The sequence below is a fragment of the Thamnophis sirtalis genome, unplaced genomic scaffold, assembly GCF_051295495.1.
Source record: "Thamnophis sirtalis isolate CommonGarterSnake01/CBP01778 unplaced genomic scaffold, rThaSir2_p1.2 scaffold_2, whole genome shotgun sequence".
In the NCBI taxonomy this organism is placed as follows: Eukaryota; Metazoa; Chordata; class Lepidosauria; order Squamata; family Natricidae; genus Thamnophis; species Thamnophis sirtalis.
In genome coordinates this window covers 90,844,577-90,859,690 of record NW_028261382.1, presented here as the reverse complement: position 1 = coordinate 90,859,690, position 15,114 = coordinate 90,844,577, and the positions used below count along the sequence as shown (strand labels likewise).

At 46.5% G+C, this 15,114-nt stretch overlaps 1 protein-coding gene across 1 annotated transcript in view; it reads right to left on the bottom strand.

Annotated features, from left to right (window-relative positions):
- Positions 1–9,931, bottom strand: part of PRDM10 (PR/SET domain 10) — a 54,563-nt gene extending 44,632 nt beyond the window's left edge. Inside the window, exon 1 of the mRNA XM_087706361.1 lies at positions 9,825–9,931. The gene's annotated coding sequence lies outside the window, so the exon portion shown is untranslated. The remainder of the gene's footprint in view (positions 1–9,824) is intronic.
- Positions 9,932–15,114: the final 5,183 nt, after the last annotated feature.

Sequence of the window (15,114 nt, the reverse complement as noted above, 5' to 3'; positions counted from 1 at the left end):
TATCTCCACTTGCCCCATTAAGTAGAACCATTTCTTTTTCTTAATAGGTTTACAATATTCAAAGCACCAGCTCCATGGGTAGCTGGCAACCACATCACGGGATAGTTGGGCGTCCGTTGAATTGCAGGGTGCCAAAGAGCAGGGAGAAAGATTACGGCTCCCCATAGCAAAAGGCTATTTTAAAGTTCTTTTGTTGTGCTGAGGGCAGAATATTTTCTCTCCCTGGGAGCCAGATGCAACCACAGCATATTTTATTATCGGCTGATTTTCCTAGGTGGAATTACATTGTGGGTTATCGTTCGGCCTTTCAGGGGAGAGTGGTTAATTGGCTTTAGAGGCGGCTCTACAAATGGGTTACAATAGGTACATCCCACGTTTTATTTAGTTATTGTGTTATGTGTGGGAGAGCCTTCGGCAAGAGAATGTCTCATAGCAGCAGAAGGGCTGAAAACTCTGCTGGTGTTTTATAACCTCACCGCCTGCCGGATGCCGCTTCTCTGCATTCTCATCCATTCATTAAGGTTTATATCGGTTCAAGGAACTGAACCGCCGCTTAAGGCTGCTGTCAGCCCTGAAGCTGGCCTGACTGAGGCCATGAGGTGACTGAGGCCATGTTGAGACTTCAGCGCCGACACCCTGGCGAAGAGGGACAGGGAGGAGGGAATCGAGACAGTTGGGGTGTTGTAGTCAAAGCAAAATACTTTCTCTTGGGAACCAAGGTCATTTCTGCATGTGCTCGGAAGGAGGGGACTGGAGTCACCTAGCAACTGGACAGTATCCTGATCGGACCATGTGATTGATTGTTTTGAGAAAGTGAAGAACTTTTACTTTTAATTAGGTGAAAACCACAGGAATATTCAGTTAGTTTTCACCAGCCTGTGTCAATATACTATCCAATAAACTTATTCTTTGAGGAAACTATCAGCTTCAGAGTTTTGTTTGCTATGGGTATGTTACTTGGAACCTTGCAGCTGCATGTAATGCAGGATGTCCTCGACTTACAACAGGTTCATTTAGCGACTGTTCAAAGTTACAATGGCCCTGCAGAAAGTGAGTTATGACCATTTTTCACACTTACCACCATTGTAGCATCCCGTCATGCGATTTCCATTCAGATGCTTGGCAACTCACATTTATGACAGTAGGAGTGCCACCTTTTGCGACCTTCGGACAAGCCAAGTCAACGGGGAAACCGGATTCACTTAACAACCATGTTACCGATTTAACGACTGCAGTGGTTCACTTAACAGCCATGGTAAGAAAAGTCGTAAAATGGGGCAAACTCACTTAAATTCCTCGCTTAACAACATACACTTTGGGCTCAAGGACTACCTGTAGTCGGTACAGTTGGTCCTCAACTTACAACCGCAACTGAGCCCAAAATCTCTGTCACTAAGCGAGGCTAAGTGAGTCACGCCCAATTTTGGGACTTCTTTAGCCACGATTGTTAAGCAAATTACTGCTAAACGAATCATGTAGCCATTAGGCAAATCTGACTTCCCCATGTGCAACTTGTCAGAAGCCACTTTGGAAGATTGCAAATAGCGATCACATGACCCCAGGATGCTCCAACTGTTGTAAATACACACTAAATTTTGATCACAGGACCACGGGGATGCTGTGACGGTCATAAGTGCCAAAAATGGTTGTAAACCACTTTTTTAAAGCTCCATTGTCTCTTTGACAGGTCACAAATTGTGTGGTTGTTAAGGACCATCTACATATGGCCACAGGCTTTGCAATGTAATTAACCATACACAAAGAGGAAGAAAAGAGTGCCATAATAAAGCAGGGTGGCAGGTAGATAACTAGTAGAAACATACATTTTTTTGCCTGTAGAAATGCATATGATCCATCGATAGGAGAGATGAACCTCATGCATGTGTGTGTGTGTTTAAAATATGCTGCTATGCAAAATGCTTGGGTTGCCCTCTCACTAAATCCCCGTCCTCGTGGTGCACGCTAGGTTTGTGCAAATGCTGGTATTTGTAATCTGCAGAGAGCCCCGGAGGAACGAAACGAGTGCAGGAAAAAGGAGATGTGCTAAAACATTACGGCCTTTGGCTTCAACATGACTGCAGAACGGCTCAAAACGCAGGCACAGAGAGCAACCTCTGGATGAGTCTGGAAACATTAGGAAATGCAGCGATGAGGCAGCTCCCTCCCAGAGGCTTTCTATTTTAAATTTAGCTGTTATATTCAGCGTTCTCACAAGGTGCCTCTGATCACGATGGTGGTGGGTTTTTTTAAGCTCAGCACTAAAATAGTGCAAAATCATTTGGGAGGGGCGGTTCCAAAATATTTGCACGGACCTACTGAATACTACCCGGTTTCCCCTCAAAATAAGGCCTATCCTGAATATAAGCCCTAGCATGTTTTTACACCTGTGCCTAATATAAGCCCTACCACCAAAATAAGCCGAACTTAATTCCTGCGTAGCTGGCCACTCAAGAAGTCGTCCGGGGGCCACATGGAATCCTGCTGGACGGGGATGCTGGAGCTGCCACCGCAAGGCAAGGCAGGTGTCGGGGCATGGGTGGCCTGCTTGTATGGACCCTGAGGTAAGCCGGTGAGGGGCATGTGGGGGAGAGCTCCATCCCCACACCTTGTGACAGTAGCATTGGTGCACTGTGTGACCTACTGCCCCACTGCAAGCAAGCAGAAGTGGGTCTCCCATACATGGGGAAAAACAAGACACCCCTGAAAATAAGCCCTATTGCTTATTTCAGAGCACAAAAAATAAGATTGGGTCTTAATTTTCGGGAAACACAGTATGTCAACCATGAAGCTGACCAGGCCGAAGTCATTATGTGACAGCTTAAGCGTTGCCACACTGGAGCTGAGGGATAGGGAGTCGGGGATTTGAGATAGCTGGGATCTTGTAGCCAAAACAAAATAATTTCTCTTGAGAACCAAGGACAGCGACATAGACTGGGTTTTAATTTTCGGGAAACACAGTATGTCAACCATGAAGCTGACCGGGCCGAAGTCATTATGTGACAGCTTAAGCGTTGCCACACTGGAGCTGAGGGATAGGGAGTCGGGGATTTGAGATAGCTGGGATCTTGTAGCCAAAACAAAGTAATTTCTCTTGAGAACCAAGGGCAAGCCACTCTGGTCGGAGGAATGCAGAGCGATGTCACCCGGCAACCGGACAGCGCTGTGATTGGACCACGTGACTGATTGTTTTGAGAAAGTGACAAATGTTTACTTTTAATTCAATAAAAACCGCAGGAACCTTCAGAGTCGGTTTTCACCAGATCTGTGCCAAAATGATACATATCCAATCAAGCTGTCCTTTGAGGAATTTGCCTGCCTGACCCATTTTGCTTGATATGGGATCTGTTACTTGCAATGCTTACATACTACTTGTAAAAATATGAAATCCTCAATCCCAGCTCAGCTTCTATCGGAGCACATGGCCATCCTTAATGTACATTTGGCAGCAATGCAAGTCTGGGATAGAGAAGAGGTCCAGAAAAATAGCACAAGGAGCACTGTTAACAACGGATAATGAAAGTTATGGGCAGGTTCCGTGACTTTACAGACAATACAAAAGCTGATTTTCACAATTGGCTGTCTTCTGATTCAGCGGGGACTTTGAAAGCTTTGCAAAGACACGGTCTGTTTTGTGATGTCCCTCGATAAATTTCTCATTATGTCTTTGCGTGATTAAGTAGCTCGTTCTGATGTAATGTTATGCGCAAACCAGCCATGAGGGCAGAGACGTTCAACCCTGGCACTTTTAAGACTTGTGGACTTCAGCTCCCAGAATTCCCCGGTCAGCATGGCGAGCTGTGGAATTCTGGGAGTTGAAGTCCAAAGCTTTAAAGCTGTCAAGATTGGACACCCCTGCTCTTGAGTTTTAAGAAATGGTGGCTTTAAAAATCCTGATTATTATTTCCAAAATAGGCTTATCCGTTGTGGTACAGGGGCATTTATGAATCAGAACGAATTGACTGGAAAGACACGGTTGGTTGTGTGAAAGGAACACTGCAGAGGAATGCCCTATGCCCGAGATGGCCAACCTATGTCACGCGTGCCACAGGTGGCAAAGTCCTCTCTGCGGGCACACAAGCCATTGCCCCAGTTTAGCTCGACCGCGCATACATGCCTCCCGCCAGGCCATTTTTGTTCCCAGGAGGCCGCTGGGAGGCCTAGTAGGCCCAAAACAGGGCACTGGGGGGGGGAGGTGCAGCATGCATGCACGGGGGGTGGGGGTGCAGGAGGGGTATCACATGCACAATGCATTATGGGCGCAGGCATGTGCCAGGGGTGGGTTCCTGCCAGTTCTAACTTCTTCTATTGAAGAGGTTCCACAAATCTACAGTGCCATTTAGAACCTGTTCCAGCTCCCTCCCTCCCCCCGTCCGTCCACACATCATCAAGATGAAGAGCGAGAGAAGGAATTCTGGGAGTTGAAGTCCACAAGTCTTAAAGCTGTCAAGTTTGAACACCCCTGGGTTTTTTTTTTTCTAAAGGGTTAGGGGTGCAAGGGTCTTGTAACTTGACAGCTTTAAGACTTGCGCGCTTCAAATGCCAGAGTTTCTGAGCCAACATTTTGGTTGCTAAGAGCGTTGTTAAGTGAGTTTCACCACATTTTACAAGTTGGCCACGCCCACCCAGTCACATGGCTGGCAAGCCACTCCCACAAAACAGGCCACATCTACAGAAGAGGTTCTAAAAATTTTTGAAACCCACCACTGGCGTGTGCGCTTTCACATGGGTGCATGCGCGGTTTCAGCGCACAACGACCAAAAGGTTAGCCATCACTGCCCTGTGCCATGTACTGATATGACCAACTTCCAAACTAATGCTACCTTTTCAAGTTTTAGCATCCAAAACATCACAACAAAAACACACTACAGGCAACCCTTGACTCACAACAGTTTAGTGACCCTTCCAAATTACTATGGCACTGAAAAAAAGTGGCTAATGACCATTTTTCACACTTACAAACAACCATTGCAGCATCATGTGAATTAGATTCGGGTGCTTGGCAGCTGATTCATATTTACGACGGTTTCCCTCTCTTCCGGGGTGGTGTGATCCCCTCTTGTGACCTTCTGACGAGCAAATTCAATGAGGAAGCCAGATTCCCTTAACAACCGTGTCGGTAATATTAGCAACGGCAGGGATTCACTTAACAAACGTGGCAAGGGAAGTGGGGAAACGGCAAGCAACACTCACTTAACGAATTTCCCACTTAGGAACATAAATTCCGGGCTCAGTTGTGGCCGTAGGCCGAGGACTACCTGCAATCAAATGTGGAGTCATCGTTCCGAGGTTCCGTCACAACAAACCGTGAAAAAAAGCCCACTATTTTATGTCACCAAAACAAAATAACTGGTTATAAAACAAGGTACTTGGCCATTCAAAACACACTCAAACCACTCTCGACTAAAGTGATACATGATTAGGTTATGTTCTGTTCAATTGCAGTACTTACTACGACGTTCCCAAAGCCTTAATTAGTTTCAGGCAAGTTCACGACTGTGAGAAGCTCCCCACTTCTCAGGTTATTAGAATTTCTAGAACTGGCAATAATGAAAAAGAATTTCTCTCTTAAAGAGTCAAACGCTTTCAATTACTCCGGAATTAATTTGGTTGGCGACTATCTTATTTGTACAGGATTTGCCATTAGGAAGGCAGATTTTAAATCTGCTCCTTGCCGACCTATGCACGCTTGTTCCATTCATGGAATAGGATCCGCTTGGAAGAGATGACTCTACTGTCCCACAGTTTCTGTTACGTTGGGACAAAATGTTGATTTGATTAGCTGAGAGGAGAGACACTTGATTCATCTCATCCCACAGAAAAGGTGGGTGGAACGAGCAAATGGCTTTTGTTGCTTCCATCTGTGACATATGGATTCTTTGATAAATGAATGTCTGTATGTGTGTGTGTGTATGTATGTATGTATTGTGTCACAATCCCTGGTATGCCCAAATATGGGAGGGAGCATACTGCTTCCCTTTTCTGTCTATCGGCTCACTCTGGGAGCCATCCAGGCAGAAAGCCATTTTTTTTGTTGCCGTGTTACATTTGTGTTGCAATTTTATTTCTCCCTTTTATCAGCACAATTGCAACACACACACACATATATATGCATGTATGTATATGTGTATATGTGCATGTATATATATATATATATGTATGTATGTGTGTGTATGTGTGTACATATATACAGTATATATATGTACACACATACTGTATATGTGTGTATGTATATGTGTGTGTGCGCGCGCGCGCACGTGTTTTTGTAGTTTTTCACGGGTGTAGGCATGCTGGTCTTGTTTTATTCGGGTCTTTTCCCATGTAAGAGATTGTCATGGCAACGTTTTGGCAAGGTCTCACTCGCCATCTTCAGGCTGGTGTTTTCGGCTTAAAGCGTGGTCGGAGCTGCCGTCTTTCTATAAATCTTGGTGGGGGTGGGGGTGGAGTGCTGGCATTGTTTCAGTAAGTGGATTGATTGTATGTGTGGCTGTATCATGATTGGTAGATTGGTGCCGATTGGTGCTGGCTGTGTCCCCGTTGTTGTTTTGTGTTGTAATGGCTTGGGTGGTGGGTGGGGCTCGTTTGTTTATCAGGGCTGGTTTCCAGATGTCTGACGATGCCTCCCGCCTGGGCAACTGAAAGGAGCTAACAGAGGGTTTTAATGGCCGGATGCCTTTCCTGTTGCCAATGTGGAGTTTTGTTCAGTAGATATACTCTCAGTATGCCCAGAGAGAAATATCTGCCTCTACCTAGGATTGAACTCTCAGCCTCCTGATTGTGAGGCGAGAGTTCTACCTCTAGGCCACCACACCACTTGACTGTTTAAAGTTACAATGGCACTGAAAAGTCAAGTCACAGGTATAACCATTCCCTGTGGTCACATGATCAAAATTCAGACTCTTGGCCACTGGCTCCTATTTACGACGGTTCCAGGGTCTCAGGCCATGTAATTGCCTTTTGCATCCTCCTGGCAAGCGAAGCCAAGGGGGAAAGCTAGATTCACTTAACGACCGTGATACTGATTTCATAACTTCAGTGCTTTACTTAGCAAATAGGGGCGAGAAAGTTCATAAAATGGGGAGGGGGAGGGAACAAAACTCATTTAACTCACTGAGCAACATAAATTTTGGGCTCAATGAAGGTCGTAAGTCGAGGACCATCTGTACTGTACCGCAGGCTGCAAAGAGCTGCCTTTGAAAACCTCTGGGAGCTGTAATTAGAATAAAACATAATAGCTCGTCTGCTGAGGAATACGAGGTTGTCATAGCTACGTAATTCTGTGCTAGAAGCCGTGATGGTTTTCTGAATGCAATTTAGAAAACTAACTTACAGTGTGCTGTCTGGCAAGGTATTTTCAAGACAACCTTCCCCATGTATTTGGTGTAGGTTTGCTGGCAAAATACCGAAATTCCCCACCAAAACCAAGAGACTAAGAGGGCAGGCGCTTTTGCTCAAGATGCTTGGGGGGGGGGGTCACGCAAAATTCTTTCCTCCAGCTCAGCCCCCTGCCCAGCTTTCTACGACCTTTCAGAAGCTAATAAAATATTTTCTTCCAGAGTTTTGGGGAGACAATCCAGGACTATCAACGGTATTGCTGCAGCATATTATTATTGAATCGCTGTCTGTGTTTCGGTAGTTTTAATCGTTGCACATTGCTTGCAATCTCATGCAAATTTCAGCCATGCATAAAATACAAAATAAGCCCCCCAAAAATGAAACTGCTATATAGTACTTTTCCTCTTGGGCATGGACGGTAGTATTTGGCCTAGCCATTTTAACACCAAGAAATTGTCAGATTATGGAATGGGTATATATATATATATATTTAACGTTAAGTTCCCTTGATATTTTATAGCACTCTGGGGAATAGGCAAGATTATTTATTTATTTATTTTAGGAAGTTTATATTGCTGCCTATTTGCACATGGTGACTCAATATATAAAATATAAAAAAACTCATATATAGAAAAATAGAAAAAAACTAATAATAAATACGTTTTCAAATTGGGGAAGGGAAACAATTAGGACATAGAAGCATTTGCTGATCAAACATTAACCCATAAGTTAAAAAAAATATGCAAGCAGCTTTTATTTTTCTAACTGCACTACAAATATTGATTTTTGATAAAACAGCGATGGAAAACTCATCACGTGTCTCAAGAGCAAATACATACAACTCCCAAAGTCAAGGGGAAATTGAAAGTCCTTTTTCTAAGAGGATCGAAATGAGCCTTTTAAAAAAATGATTTAGCACAGGTTTCCTTGATATTTTTTTGGAGGGGGGATTTTTAACACAGTCCAACTTGGCCATTGGGATTCACGCAGGTGGAAAGACACAAACGGCATTATTTCCCAGTGCATTTTCAATGTACAGCAACATCATTCTAGGCCAGAGGTCCACATTCAAACTGGCATCTTATTACAGGCGGTCCTCGACTTAACAAATTTATGACTCAAATTTACGTCATTCAGTGAGATGTTGGTTAAGCGCCTTTTGCCCCGTTTTATGACTTTTCTCGCCACTTTAGTTAAGTGAATCCTGCAGTTCTTAGTCACATGCTTGTTAGGCAAATCTGGTTTCCCGTTGACTTTCCTCATCAGAAAGTTGCAAAAGGGGATCACACGATACCCGCGGAATACTGCAACGGTCATAAATGCGAGTCAGTTGTTGAGGGAGGCAATATGGCAACTCTTTAAAACTGCTTAGAGAGGGCTGTGAAAGCGGTATATAAGACTTAAGTGCTATTGCTAGCTGAATGTCAATCACGTGGCTATGAGGACGCTGCAGCGGTCGCAAGTGTGAGAAACGGTCACAAGTGTGAAAAACGGTAATCAACCCCTTTTCCCAGCGTACCTTGTACTAGGCAAGCCAAGCTCAGAGCCACGCGTGCACTCAAGCCCACGGCCCCTTCTTCAAAGGAATACAGGTCTCCCACGAACCCCGGGCTTTAACCCCACGCCCCATCCTTTTTGCACGGGGAAGGAGCAGCGGCCACGGCCGACTCTTGTGCAAAAGCACCCGGCATGCTCCTCTCGCCTTTAACCCGGCCCCGCCCGGCCGTTTGCAAAGAGCCCCGTGCATCCCGGGGCTTGACCTGCCAATGCCCGCATTAGCACGTGGGAACGCAACCCGGGCGCTCGCGCGCGCGCGCGCAAACTACGATCCGGGTCAGCGAACCCAGAGGGCGCTCGGGACTCCCCCCCTCCCATCCTGTATTGCCCCCCCCGCCCCACCACTAGCCAGCCAATCAAAGGGAGGCGCCTCGAGGAGCCCCGAGAGCCCAAAACGGTCACTCCCGGCCGCCCCAACCACTTCGGTCCACGGGAGGGGGAGGGGAGAACGTGAACCGACGCGGGTTCGGACGTTGCCGAAGGGGAAGGGAAGCCGACAGCCGGCCGGAGGGCGAAGGCTGCAGGAGCGCAAGGACACGGAGTAGCCCTCGGCGAGGGAAAGGCCCACAGCGCTGGGGAGGGGGCATTAAAATGGCTTCAACAACACCCCCCCCGTCCAGTGAGGTGCCGGGGTCCGGACTATACCAAGCAGGGAGGGGGGAGGGCCAGCTGGGGCAGCTCTTTCTCCCCCCTGTCTGGGGCGGATGGGGTATCCCGATTAGGGCAGGGAGGGGGAAGCGGACTGTACCTCTCCGGCAGGGAGGGGGGGTATGGCAGCGCCCTACACCTCTTTCCCCACCCGCGGGAGCAAACGGTTTGTCCCGATCCCGGCGCCATCTTGGGTGCGACTAAAATAACAACCCCTAAAAACCCTTCATGGGGCCTTGCCGAAACCCTGAGCCAAACTCATTCTCCGGGCTGGTCCATCATTTTACCTGAAGGGGTTCGGTGACGGTTTCGTGTCCAGGCCGGTTCCTAGGGCCTCACCACAGACCATCCCCGCCCACCTGTCCTCACCTCACAATGGTAGCTGCAGAACGGGGGGGGGGAGGGGGGAAAGAAAGACCGCCCATGAGTCATTAGAATAATCTGCCTAGCAACAGCCCCCAAGGCCACGAGATGATTGGTCGACACTCAAACTTGTCTAAAGGAGAGGTTCCAAAAATATTTCCAAGCAAGCCACATTAACAGCGTTCAGCAGAGATTTTAGAAGGGGAAAAAATAGGGGGCGGAGGGAAGGCACACGCCTTGGATTTGGGCCTCCGTTGCTCGAGGACCAAATTCGACCAATCATAGCACAGCTCTCATCCCGTTGCTGCATTGCACTGGCGTCATCCACCAATCCCGAGCGTCCTCTTCTGGTAGGCTGAAAAGACGTGAAATAATATAGCGACCCCTGTCGGCAATAGGGGAGACCGTCAAGGATGCGCGCTTCGATCTGATGTCCGCCAGACGTATTGGACTACAGCTCCCACCATGCCTAGCGCGGATGCCTCCGTCGCAAAGTCTCTTTTGGGTGGGGCGACCCCGAGCTGGGCTGCAAAATTTCAGAATGCCGCTAGGTGGCTGTAAAGAGATACGGAAATCGCTCTTTGGCGTCCTCTGTTGCTCGTCCGGATTTTATTTCCATCACTGGGGGAAGAGGCTAACCCACATTGCATGCTTTTTAAACGCTCTTCCATTTCCTGCAATTATTCACTCGCAGCACCCGATATGTTCTTAGTGCTCTCTGAGCTTGGCTGCTTTCTTGCAGACGTTTCATTATCCCAACTAGGTAACATCATCGGTGCTAAATGTCTATGGAGATTCCCAGCCATCCGGTCACGGTTGTCCCAAAGGTGCTTTTTGCAAGAGGCAACTGGACTTTCTTGTTTTTTTCCTTCGAAGACGTTTCACTTCTCATCCAAGAAGCTTCTTCAGCTCTTGACTGGGTGGTGGGGAGTGGAAGGATTTATATTCCTTGAAGACAGCTGGCCATTCACATCCTTTTAGAGTGTAAAGTTCCCGTGGTTCGCCCATGAGGCCAATGTTGAGAAAAGACAGGACACAAATTTTCTCGAGATGGAGCGACCCAGATTGGGGGTCTGGTAGCCCCTTTTATTGAGATAGGACAAAGGCAGGAGGAGCAATAGCATGTGAGTAAAAACAGCCTGTAAAAGTACAATTTCTAATCTACTGCTCAGTCTATATATGGTTAAATCCTGGACGTCAATGGTAGGGCACATCTCAGAATGTTATGTTATGCACTATCAGGATGTTATGGCGTTCTAGGAGTTTGTTTTCTCCTGTGTGATTCAGCATGGCTCTGCAACTATATTACAACATTAGAGGGTCATTGAAGCACTTGGAGGTTTCTCTGTGTCCTCAGGGTCACCCGAGTGGTGCTCCTGGTTCCTTTTTTTTAATTCTTTCTTTTGCATCCCAGAGTGAAATTTCCAAAGCTGCATTTTTTTCAAGAGGCAACTGAACTTCCTGTTGTTTTTTTCTTTGAAGATGTTTCTCTTCTCATCCAAGAAGCTTCTTCAGCTCTGACTGGATGGAAGGGAATGGAAGGATTTACACTCCTTGCAGACGGCTGGTCCATTTGAATCTGTTTAGCATTGAAAGTTCCTTCTTGGTTCCAAGAAAGCTCTACACCAGTTTGCACTACTGAGATGACCCTGAGGACACAGATAAACCTCCGAGTGCTTCAAGGACCCTGTAAAAGGATGCAAATGACCAGCGGTCTGCAAGGAGTATAAATCCTTCAGTTCCCCACCATCCAGTCAGAGCTGAAGAAGCTTCTTGGATGAGAAGCGAAACGTCTTTAAAAAAAACCCCAGAAAGTCCAGTAGCCTCTTGAAAAAAAACACCTTTGGGATCATCGGTGCTAATTCAAGTTACCTGAGAGATGCCTAAGGATATTTTGCTAGGAATAAGCCCACTGCAACTACTCTGATACATCTTTATATATACAGATGTATCTATATAGGCTCGATTCCCAGTAAGGGTCTGGCTAGCTGATGAGAGCTAAATAGCTTGAAATAGATCTATACTAGTCTCCCTTTATTTATTTATCAGCACAAATATAACACACACACACACACACACACACACACACACACACACATATATATATATATAAATAAAGGGAGACTAGTATAGATCTATTTCAAGCTATTTAGCTCTCATCAGCTAGCCATACCCTTACTGGGATTTGAACCTGGGCTATATTACATACTAGGCAGACATCTTAGCCATTAGGCCACAGGCTCTTATCTGTTATCAGCGAAGCCAGGGTGAAAGGTGTCGTGATGGACTCTTGTGATGAGCTGATTGACAGATGATGGAAGCAGTTAGCTTCCTCCCATAATTGGGGCTTACCAGGGGTTGTAAAAATCTAATATATATATAAATATATATGTATGTATGTATGTATGTATGTATGTATGTATGTGTATACACACACACACACACACACACACACAACCAATTAAGATGTGAAACATAAAAGACTTCCTAACTTTTAAATCTGGATCCCGTAATTCAGAATTGTACGGTTCTTGCGGTGGTGAGAATAGCCATGCTGCTTCGTGGGCGGCTGTGCTGCTCAACCATCTTTGCCGGCTTTTGCTTTCAGGAATGCTCAAAAGGAGGAGGAGGAGGAGGAGGAGGAATAATAATTGGCCCTTGGCCAAGCCTCCCTACCAGAAGCTTCATTGCCCATTTGCAGGACCATATGGGAAGAGGTTGATCTCAGCTATAAGAAATCTTTCTTAATAAAAAATAAATAAATCCAGATTGTTTCTGTCTCTGCCTGCATAACGATGCCTGTGTTTCATAATGAGGGTAGTGCTAATTTTTTTCTGCAATTCTTATCACTGAGCTGGCTCCTGCTGGCAGTTCAATGAAAGGTCCCTAATTCCTCCCCGCACTGAGCCATTTCAGGAGAGCGGGAGGGGGGGGAGCTAAACGGCACATTTAATTTCCCCTCTCCCACCTACCCACTCCTATACAAATAGGATAGAAAGGAGGAATGATATCAGCACGCCAAAAGAGGAGGTTTATTTCAGGGTAAAAATTGTCTGCAGTAGCTCAAATAAATGCTGTAGAAGCAAAGAGAAGGGAGGGAGAGAGGAAAGAGACTGGCGCTTAGACAAGAGACAAAGGAAAGGCAGCCGGGGAAAAGCACAGGAAGGAAATCAATTCTCCAGTCTAGAAAAATAAAGTTTTAAGCAAACACCGATGTCCGGTTTGGGACTAGAGCAAGGATGTCCACCACCCTTCCAACTTTCAGACTTGTGGACTTCAACTCCTAGAATTCCACTTGTGGAGGTGAAGGCCACAGGTCTTCAAGCTGCCAAGGTTGGAAACCCTTGGTCTTGAGCAAGAACACATCCCGTTCCTGAAACCTTAACGTGCATACACCTCCCTTAAAAATCCAAACACCAAAATGAACAATGAAAACAAGACAATGAAACTTTGCGGGGGGAAATGGATTTATTGTAGTGATGTAACTGAAAGGTTCTTGCTGCCTCTGACTGTACCTTCCCCAAGGAGATCCATCTCTGAGTGTTGGAAGAAATGTCCTTCTGGGTTCGGTTCCAAGTGGAGAGAAAGACACTGGAAACACGGCGGTTGCTTGGAAGGATGGTTTTAATGGTGGTTTGAGGTCCTGGGGGAAAGGGGGATCACATGCCTTGAAGATCTTAAAGGAAAAGGGGAAAGATGCTGGGAGCGCCTGAGTTTTATACTCTCTCTTGGGCCCCGCCTTAGAGCCGAGGTGGCGCAGTGGTTAAATGCAGCACTGCAGGCTACTTCAGCTGACTGCAGTTCGGCGGTTCAAATCTCACCGGCTCAGGGTTGACTCAGCCTTCCATCCTTCTGAGGTGGGTAAAATGAGGACCTGGATTGTTGTTGGGGGCAATATGCTGACTCTGTAAACCGCTTAGAGAGGGCTGAAAGCCCTATGAAGCGGTATATAAGTCTAACTGCTATTGCTATTGCTATAGCTTGCTGTTCCTGTGTAAGAAATGTATTCTGATTGGTGGTCAGACTCCCAGGGAGCGGGGATCTTAGCTAACTTTGTAGGTTGTCAGTCTCCCAGGCTTGGTTGAGCCTTGCTGGGTGATGTAATCTTCCCAGGTGCCATGTGGTGAGATGGGTAGAGGGCTTCCCCATAAGTTGTAAGCCGCCCTGAGTCTCCTCAGGGAAAAGGGCGGCCTATAAATAAACTTATCTATCTATCTATCTATCTATCTATCTATCTATCTATCTATCTATCTATCTAATCCTATCATGTCCTGAGGGCCGTGCTGCAATTCCATTGCGGAGCGAGGCAGTTGTTAAATGGGTTTTGCCCCGTTTTACCATCGTTTTGCCACATACTAGCGTCTGCGCGATGCTCCAGCTGCTCCTGGAGGATCACGCAGGCGTTCTGCGCATGCGTGGAAAGCGCGAAATTCAAAAAAACCGGGTAAGGAGCGGGCGCGGGTGTGCGGGCTCGCGCAGGGGGGGCTTCGCCGTTCCCGGAAGTTACTTACTTCCGGGTTCGGCGACCAACCGGATCGCAGGGACCGGTGCGAACCGGTCGAAACCCAGCCCTGGTGCGGTTGTAACTTCAAACGCTCACTAAACAAATGTTTGCAAGTCGAGGGCTACAAAAATGTCAATTGGAAGGCACCGCCGATAAAGGGAGGAGAACTTGTGGCTTAGAGGTTAATACAACTGCCTAGTATGCAAGCTAGCCCAAGTGGCTAGCTGATGAGAGCTAAATAGCCTGAAATAGATCTATACTACTCTCCATTTCTTTATCAGCAAAAATCACACACACACACACACACACACACATCTTCGATGTTGAAAAACAATGGCCTATGTGGCAAAACCTCTGCCTTTCCAGTTTTTCCTTTACAAAAGAAAACAAGTCTAGCTGTTTTACTTTTAGAGAGATGGCCAGCATTCCGTGTAATAGCTCACTAAAACATGGCTTCATTAAATTCCTTTCAACACCTTACCTTTCGGAGTAGCTGCAATGATTCTGCACTCCCTTCAACCTCTTCCCTGCAAATTTCTCATTACTGTCCTAAGTTCTGTTGGTGTGAGAGTTTGCTCTCGATGTGGTAATAAAGAGCACTGTTCTGTTTCATTTAACTTGTACATAAAACGGAATTCATGTTACACTTTCTACGTTTCTGCTCAGCAAGCCTAAGTGGCTGCGTTTCCGGATCTCTTCCAGCCACATTG